This window comes from Littorina saxatilis, linkage group LG8 (genome assembly GCF_037325665.1).
Source record: "Littorina saxatilis isolate snail1 linkage group LG8, US_GU_Lsax_2.0, whole genome shotgun sequence".
Taxonomy (NCBI): Eukaryota; Metazoa; Mollusca; class Gastropoda; order Littorinimorpha; family Littorinidae; genus Littorina; species Littorina saxatilis.
Genome location: NC_090252.1, coordinates 989,239 through 999,238, shown reverse-complemented (window position 1 = coordinate 999,238; position 10,000 = coordinate 989,239). Strand labels below are relative to the sequence as shown.

The 10,000-nt window shown below is 39.5% G+C and overlaps 1 protein-coding gene and 1 long non-coding RNA gene across 3 annotated transcripts in view; one reads left to right on the top strand and one right to left on the bottom strand.

Moving 5' to 3' along the window:
* The window catches only part of LOC138972499 (uncharacterized), a 92,423-nt gene that overhangs the window by 57,620 nt on the left and 24,803 nt on the right, over nucleotides 1-10,000 (bottom strand). The window lies entirely within an intron of this gene.
* On the top strand, nucleotides 2,444-7,777 carry LOC138972497 (uncharacterized). Its single transcript, XR_011457645.1, has 4 exons — nucleotides 2,444-2,845; nucleotides 3,190-3,332; nucleotides 4,312-4,414; nucleotides 4,867-7,777. It is a non-coding gene; the product is annotated as an uncharacterized lncRNA (long non-coding RNA).

Below are 10,000 nucleotides of genomic sequence, written 5' to 3'. Positions count from 1 at the left end.
GTGCTTTTAGACTTTAGGATGGATACTGTTTAGTTGCCTGATTTGTGTCAATGAGTTGCAATGTACAGTGCTGTGCTTTTAGACTTTAGGATGGATACTGTTTAGTTGCCTGATTTGTGTTAATGAGTTGCAATGTACAGTGCTGTGCTTTTAGACTTTAGGATGGATACTGTTTAGTTGCCTGATTTGTGTCAATGAGTTGCAATGTACAGTGCTGTGCTTTTAGACTTTAGGATGGATGCTGTTTAGTTGCCTGATTTGTGTTAATGAGTTGCAATGTACAGTGCTGTGCTTTTAGACTTTAGGATGGATGCTGTTTAGTTGCCTGATTTGTGTTAATGAGTTGCAATGTACAGTGCTTTTGTATGACTGCTGTCCTTTGGTAAACAGTGAAGAGCGTTCTGTTATTGTTGTTATTATTATCTCTGTCAATCACACGCACGCGCACACACTTTAACGTTCTAAAAGAGTTGAGAGAGAGAGAGAGAGAGAGAGAAAGAGAGAGAGAGAGAGAGAGAAAGAAAGAGAGACAGAGAGAGAGAGACACACACACATACACACACACACACACACACACACACACACACACACACACATACACAGCCACGCAAGCACAAACGACTTACACGCACGCTAGCACACACACACACACACACCCACACACACACACACACACACACACACACACACACACACACACACACACACACACAACTGAGAAGACAACAACATTTGCTCAAATGGATAACACGCACTGCAAAAGATAGCTACACATGAGAACATTTACTGACTTAATCTGACATTTACTGACTCAATATGACATTTACTGACTCGATCTGACATTTACTGACTCAATCTGACATTTACTGACTCAATCTGACATTTACTGACTCAGTCGATAGCATGCAATGCAAGACATTCGCTTCAAACGAACACATCTTTGCTGACATTAATCCATACAACACTCACATGCCGCACAACCAACATGATTGTTACAAATGATGACTGTTACAAATAAAAATAAAATATGAATATAACAAATACCAAAACAGATGATTTTAACAAATGCCACACACGATGAACATGAAAAAGGGAACATTTCACACACACACACGCATCATAAACTCAAGATTCACGTGAAGTGTGCTACATACGGCAGTAACGCTGTTTTGGCAGGGCTGTTACTATAGAGCTGCAACAGTGCAGTCGTATAGAAAAATATATTCGTGACACAAATTCCAACCAAGATGACTTCCTCTCCAATTTTTACTGAACGATAACAAAGACCCTCGTCCGTATTCGTTCCAGTACTTCGGCAAACAGAACCTAAGAATGGACGTTGTATCAGTTTTGCGTTTAAATTGTGTAAACGCTCGTGATGTTTCATCAACAAATGTGACATGTATGCAGCTTTACATACTGAACAAGGGATTGTGCTACTACATGTGTGCCAAGTTTCAGAAACATTCTTCCGCGGGCTCAAAAGATGTAGCCTCATAGATATTAACAAATAAAAAATGGAATCTCACTCCACTGCGGTGTTCTGTTTTTAGATGATGACGTCTGCTATACTCAAATCAAGGTAGCTGAGTGGTGGGACAGAAGCGATTGATTATAATAAATTAGCCTTCATCGCTTGTGGCTTCACTTGCAAGCGGCTGATCATTTTCTGAGATAATTCTTTTGTATTTTGTATTTGTCTGTGCACTTAAAAAGTCGCTTGGTCGAAATACAGGGTGACCCCCAAAAACATGCAACCCTCAAAAATGCGACTAACTTCTAAATCTGTTGACCGAATTATTTTATATTTGGAGGACATAAATATCAGCCTATGCATGACCTTCCACAAAGTGATTAAATGGTCTGACTTTTGTGCAATTTCAAAAAAGGTTTCCAAATTTGGCGATCGACTCAACAGAACGAGGTTTGACATTGAGCGGCAGCAATACTTATCTGATTTAAACCTGCCAGACCCTAACCTTTCGGATTATCTGAATGTCTGAGTATACAACCCCCTCCCTCCCCCCCCCCCCCTTTATCCCTTAGATCATCGGTGACCTGAAGAAAGCAGTCACAGCTAGGTTGAAGCATAGGCTATTTGGTCTATGGTTGAAGGCAATCCCCAAGCAGGACAACCGTTGTGCCATTGACAATTTCGGAGGTGTAATTTGGTACACATTTTGGAGAAAAGGTAAATATCGTACCATTTTACCCACAGACTCGACACTTTGTTGAACGGTCGTGGAGGAACTGAAGTGCATGCACAACAACTATGGAGATATTTTACAAACTCAAATGACTGAAAAATGTAACCCCTTCGTTGTAAAGTTACACTTGCGCAATGTCGCGCAAAATTCATCCATGACATGAACGCATTTATCCATGGGAAATGCCCTTAGCCTGCCTGTAATTGCCGTATCTAAGTCACTGATTGTCTTATATCCTTGGCATTCGATGTCAGTAATCCCACACGTTTTGGGCTTATTTTTGTGGGCCACAAACGCGAAATGTGCCTCACAAATTTTTGGGCTTATTTTTGTGGGGCACATTTTGGTTTTGTGGGCCACAAACTGTATTTGTGGAGCATAAAATAAGGGGCACAAATTAAGCTTCATAAAAAATAAGGACAAATATTTGTGGGGCTTAAACAGTGTTTTTGGCCAAAAAAATGTTTTGGGCTCTTTTTTTTCCTCCTTATTTTGGACGTTGAGCGTGGTTTTCAGACCTACTGCGTTTCGGTTTTTAGTTAATGGCGGTCGAAGGCGATCTGTTTGGACAGAATCTCCAATGGCAATGGTGTTTGCTAATGCGAGAGGACGGGCGAACCTTTGCATATTAACCAGAGGTAAGTTTCCATGTTTCGTTTCATAACTGAGAGTGGGTTTATGGTAGTATGTGTTGCAACAGGTGTCATTTCGACTCACTCGAGTCACTGTCAGTGTCACTGTGACTGTCAGTCCACAGGCGCAAGGTATCGTTCACTGAACCAACACGTAGTTGCCCTGTACAGGGATTTTCTCATTAATTTGAAGAAGAAGATTACCACTACCACGTTTTTGCAACCTCTTTTCAAGGTGCATGATCATAATATTTTATAAATTCTTTTTGTTTTTAAAGATTGAGTCTAACTTGAAATACTCAAATAGGTATAACCTTCTGATCGGCCGTTCCCAATTATTTTACTTGCAGGTTGGCATCAATCAGAAGAGAGCTAGAGCTAGTATGTTCAACTTCAAGGTCTCCTCTCAGCTGAAAAAGCCAACCGATTGCTGCATGATCTTGAGGCTGTCACTGACAGAAGTAAAATATTTGATGCCACTGCCGCAAATCAGGTAAGAGTAAGGCGAAGAGGTTTTATTATGTACAACTGTCAGTGTTATGATGTACAGTGTGTTTTTTCCTTCCCCTCCCTTACATTCTCAAGTTCTGGTCAGAATAACTCATATGGAGGTGTGTGTGTGACTGTGAGCAAGACTGAAAGAGTGTTTTCATTTTATTTTTATAATTCATGTTCAGGGATAATAATAAAATAATGAACACCTAAGAGTCCAAACCACAGAACTGCTCGAACCTCTTAGCTTTATTTCACCAGTATGATGATCATGCAGTTCCTCCAGTATTAGAATCATTTCTAATACTAGAAGCGCATGACTTTCAGTGTGTACCTTTAAGTTTAATAAAGTACAATGTATTGCTGTAAACAGTCACTCACTCACTCACTGTCAGGATATATCTCATTCTCAGTGAAACTGTGTGTCAAGTTCTATTATTTTTTTCCTTTGTGCTCTACACACATGCATACATGTTATACATATATATATATATATATATATACATATATAATATATATATATATATATATATATATATATATATATGATATATACATGTTATGTAATATGCATGTATATATATATGCACACATCAACTTGTCTACATTGTATGTCTGTCACTCTATCAGTCTATGTGAACAGATTCAGTTCACTGATTCAGTCAAAACTTCACTAAATGTAAAAGGACTTATAAAATTTTATATTCTAGAAAGATATCAATACCACTGTCCCACAGTATCATAAGAATCAAGCGTTAATGTTGGTTTGGTCGTCTGTTGTCGTTTTTTGTTGTTGTTGTTTTATGGGGGAGGGTGCAGTGTGTAAATTCATCTGGTTCTGTGGACAGTGTGTTTGTTGTTCCTCCACATAGCTAAATATCATACTGCATGTAGCTCCTAGTACTACTTGTCCTGTCAACTAACTGTTTTAAATTTGTTGCTCAGAGGAATGTTACTTCAGCCAATATTATATATTACAGGTTGGCATCGATCCGGCACAGTGGAAGAAGCAGATTGATTCCTTCATGATCGGGAGGCTGTCAAGACTCAAATGGGAAATATTTCATGCTAATGGCAATTCAGGTAAGAGTTCTGCTACATGATCATATTGTGTTTTATCGTCCCTCTCAGTCTCAAGTTCTGGTTACATTCTGACTGTTGGTGTGTGTGTGTGTGTTTGTGTGTGTGTTTGATTTTCCCTGGCCAGTCAGGAGAGCTGCCAGACATTAATAGTAATAATACCTGCAGATTTTTCTAGCCCTGCAGATTGATGTTACAGACCTTTGCTTTGCTTTTTGAATTTGATAGCAAGCGCTGACAGGGAATGTGTCTTCTATATTTCATATATGTTAAAAAGTAGGCATTGGAACTTGTCTACCAGGGAATTAGAATGTTTACGCTCTTGGCATTTATGTGGGTTTAGTGTGTGTGTGTGTGTCAGTTACAAACACAATTTACTCCTTACTCATACTTAAAACTTGTTCTTGTCATTGTGTTTGGATTTAAGATCAGTTCCTTTGTCATTCATTTGTCAGTAGGGACAGAAGATGACGAAGACCTGGCCAGTGAATGTGGATGAAAAGCAGTGCTATCCAGGTCCAGCTGTGATCGATGGGGAAACTACAGCAACAGCGGCAGTAAATGTCCACTCAGTATTGGTTGTACTGAGCATTACAACTTGTTGCTATTGTAGATTTGTGTCAATGTTTTAAAGGCCCACTACGCCTCATTTAAAAAGTTGTCCTCACCTTTAACATGGGATAAGACCATCCCTCCACTTGGTCACAGACCAAAAATCAACACTTTGACTGCTTTCTGTTGTGAGGTAGATGTTTTGGTGGTTGCGGTGAATTTATTTTTTCTTTCGAAGAAGCTGTACCTGAATGTATTCTTTAAAAAGATACCACTCTGCATAGAGTGCCTTGAGGCAGTTCATTTTTGGTATGCAACTAATAGTGCCCGTATGGTCTTATTTCATTTAAAAGCCTCGGGGATGTCGTCAGGCGTCCGACATAGACGGATTGAAAGGCTCAGATGTCTGATTCACATAGCCGCATGGCGGTCAGATGTCCAGGCATGGTACTCTTCCGCCGATCGGCAGAAATCCGCCGAAAACGAAAATCTAAAAAAAAAATCTAAAAAAAATCTAAAAAAAAAATCCGCCCATTCACTTGAGATTATTATTTTTTCTTACTCAAGCCTTGTTATCTTTCACTTATATCCCTCTCAGCTTCAAGGAGAGGGCACTAAACACATTTGAATTAGTAAAAAGTCGTCAGCTTCAGGGGGCGTTGCCCCAGCTGACCCCCACAAAGGCGCTGCCCCTTGACCCCACCAGGCTGCCCCAGGACCCCCGGCTTTATTTCAGCTGAAACTGCCATTCCTTCAGTACCATGCCTGGATGTCCTATCGTTTTGAACTGAGCGCTGTCATTGTCCTATAAGAACTCTATTCCTTCGGACAGCGCACTATTCTATATTTTTCTCTCAAGATACACATTTTCAAAAAGCGACCGAGCACTCTCGCGTATTTGTGCACTGAAGTTGTGCAGTGCGGATCTTGTGTTTTCGGGAATTCCAAACCGTTTGTGATATGGGCTGTTTGGGCACACCTGTCTGCAGCACATTAAAGTTAGGTGTACGGGAGACAACTCCAACTGACCATAAGTCTTGCATCTGCTTTTGGTTTCAGTTCAAGACATTTTAACGAAGCGCATTGAATTATGCCACCGAAATAAAACTAAGGCCTGTCCACTTACAAAAATTGCTCGGTCAAAGTACAGTAAATCTTACATTTTGTTAAGGAAATGTGCGGCAGTAAAATTGAATTTGGAGAATACATGGAATAACCTGGTTTTCTGGGAAGTGACATAAAAATTAATAGAACAATTGTGAATACTTCTTCTTCTTCTGTTTTTCGTGGGCTGAAACTCCCACGTACACTCATGTTTTTGTACGAGTGGATTTTTACCTGTATGACCGTTTTTACCCCGCCATTTAGGCAGCCATACGCCGCTTTCGGAGGATTGTGAATACTGATCGACATAGAGTGCCGTTGCTATGGAAACAGTCGTTACATTGGATTTCTAGGAAACAGTTTAACAGCGACATAATACATCAGAAATTCCTAATATTTGGCACAAAGATGCACATGTATCATATCAACAATCATATAGAACGATTTTTTTACAACAGACTACAGTTGAATTTTAATATCTTTTGTCATAAGAATGAACGAATTTCTCACTGCATATTCATTACAATACCCCCCGCGGGTTAGGGGGAGTCCCATATTGGTTGGGACGAGAAAGAATTTACCCGATGCTACCCAGCATGTCGTAAGAGGCGACTAACGGTTCTGTTTCTCCTTTTACTCTTGTTAAGTGTTTCTTGTATAGAATATAGTCAATGTTTGTAAAGATTTTAGTCAAGCAGTATGTAAGAAATGTTAAGTCCTTTGTACTGGAAACTTGCATTCTCCCAGTAAGGTCATATATTGTACTACGTTGCAAGCCCCTGGAGCAATTTTTTGATTGGTGCTTTTGTGAACAAGAAACAATTAACAAGTGGCTCTATCCCATCTCCCCCCTTTGCCCTATCCCATCTCCCCCCTTTCCCCTATCCCATCTCCCCCCTTTCCCCGTCGCGATATAACCTTGAATGGTTGAAAACGACGTTAAACACCAAATAAAGAAAGAAAGAAAGAAAGATTCATTACAATAATTAATTTAAATTCAACTGTAGTTGTTTAAAAAAAGCAACACGTTCTATATGATTGTAGATATAATACATGTGTATCCTTGTGCCAAATATTATGAATTTCTGATGTATGATGTTGCTGTAAAGCCGTTTTCTAGAAATCCCATTTGACGCTGTAAATGCCAGTTTTCATCGCAACAGCAGTCAATATCCATCCACAATGTTTTCATTCATTTTAATAAGTCACTTCAATAACTACCCAGAAAACTAAGTTATTCCTTGACTGTATTCTTCAAGTTTAAGTTTGGTAATTTTACTGCCGCACATTGCCTTAAATCATAAATAAAGGGTTCCAGTAACATACCTTTCTTCTTTATTGATTATGAACTTTGGAAGATTAGATGTTGGATCTGTTTTTAAAAAAATATTTCCTTGATGTGTTGTACTAAGATCAACCGTCTGCTTGGCCATATACTAAAGATCCACTACCTGGCTGCTGTCTGCGGAAAATCGATTAATTCATAGAAAAATATGCCTTTCAGGGAAGCAGCTAGCCGGTTGACTGTACATGTGTTTGTGTAGAGGTGTTCTTATTGCATGTTCAAGCCAGGACAGATGGTGACCTGAAACATTTACACATTACATATGTATGCAGGACTGCTACTTTTAAGCTTAGGTGCAAGTGACGAAGTGTGATGATATATTTGTTTGACTGATTATGGGCATTAAAATAAAACTGCAAAAAGAATACTTACACTTGAGATCTGATTTTGTGTGTGTGTGTGTGCGCATGAGGGTGTGTGTGGGCAATTTGACATACTTGCAGAAGAAACAAACAGAGGTAACTGATAAACTGCATTTATTAACACAAAGATGTAAACAAAGTGAGTTCACACATTTCACAAAAGTAAAACAAGGCAGTCTCGCATGCATTCACAATATTTAGTACTCGACTCGCATGAATGGCCAAAGATTATAGGCTGAGAATGCAAGTTCTAATTTGGCACATTTGTACATGTAGCTGCATCCGCTAGACATATATATATATCCATCTTACAATAAAAAAAACTACCATAGTGGTTAGGACATCTGCCTGAAAATCTAGGTCCTAGGTTCGAATCTCTGCAGAGGCATTTAATTTTTCCCCTTGGTTGAAATAAAAAAATGCTCAATCCAGAGAGAGCAACCGTAAAGTTACCAGGGTTAAAGTAAAGCGTTGAATGCAGCTATGAAGGTCATGCCAGCAGTGTGGGTCAAGATTCAGGCCGCCTTTTATGCACAGAATTCTGTGTAGGATTCTCAGCTCTATCTTTACAAACACATAATCCCCAAGTCATACAGTGGAACCCCCCTTTTAAGACCCCCTCCACGTTAAGACCTTGTTTTCTCAGACTTTCTGTTCATAATGTTGATGAAGGAAAACAATGTCATTGGAATGACCCCAAAGGTAACAATCTGGAGGGCTTACATCGGGTTAGTGTGGCTACCGCTCAACGTCAAACCTCGTACTGTTGAGTCGATCCCCGAATTTGGCAACTTTTTTTGAATTTGCACAAAAGTCAAACCATTAGATTTATAACATTTAGTTACACCGATAGATAATTTGCAAACGTTCCAGACTTGTCCCGGAATAATCCAAGGGAAATAATCACGACATGACAATGGCAAAAGACAAGCACAGTTTCTTCCCTTACACTACATGGTCAACAAGAAAAATGTGTGCAAAATCAGTAACAAAATGAGTAGTTCGTATAAAGAGTAACATTGAAGAATGATTAAGTTTCACACAAAACTTAACATCCCTGAGCATTTGTTTCATTTCAACATTCATTCCATGATTGTAAGACTTCTAGGCGTTAACGTTTGACATACTCCAAGAATGCGCCAAATTGCACAGATTATAATCTAGATTTTTAAAAATTCCGGTTTTTAGAGATTTTTCTCTCAAACTTTGTATTGCTACTGGCTTTGATTCAGTGACGCTACAAAAAAGTACAGTGACGATGTAATGTGGAGCGAGCCAGACATGATTGTAAGAGAGTTGGAGAGAGTAAATACATGATGTTGTGTGGAAGAGAGCCAGGCCACAGTACATGTATGATGTTGTGTGGAAGAGAGCTAGGACAAAGTACATGTATGATGTTGTGTGGAAGAGAGCTAGGACAAAGTACATGTATGATGTTGTGTGGAAGAGAGCTAGGACAAAGTACATGTATGATGTTTGAAAGAGAGTTAGGACAAAGTACATGTATGATGTTGTGTGGAAGAGAGCTAGGACACAGTACATGTATGATGTTGTGTGGAAGAGAGCTAGGACAAAGTACATGTATGATGTTGTGTGGAAGAGAGCCAGGACAACGTACATGTATGATGTTGTGTGGAAGAGAGCTAGGTGACAAAGTACATGTATGATGTTGTGTGGAAGAGAGCTAGGACAAAGTACATGTATGATGTTGTGTGGAAGAGAGCTAGGACAAAGTACATGTATGATGTTGTGTGGAAGAGAGCTAGGACAAAGTACATGTATGATGTTGTGTGGAAGAGAGCTAGGACAAAGTACATGTATGATGTTGTGTGGAAGAGAGCTAGGACACAGTACATGTATGATGTTGTGTGGAAGAGAGCCAGGACAAAGTACATGTATGATGTTGTGTGGAAGAGAGCTAGGACAAAGTACATGTATGATGTTGTGTGGAAGAGAGCTAGGACAAAGTACATGTATGATGTTGTGTGGAAGAGAGCTAGGACACAGTACATGTATGATGTTGTGTGGAAGAGAGCTAGGACACAGTACATGTATGATGTTGTGTGGAAGAGAGCTAGGACAAAGTACATGTATGATGTTGTGTGGAAGAGAGCTAGGACAAAGTACATGTATGATGTTGTGTGGAAGAGAGCTAGGACACAGTACATGTATGATGTTATTTGGAAGAGAGCTAGGACAAAGTACATGTATGATGTTGTGTGGAAG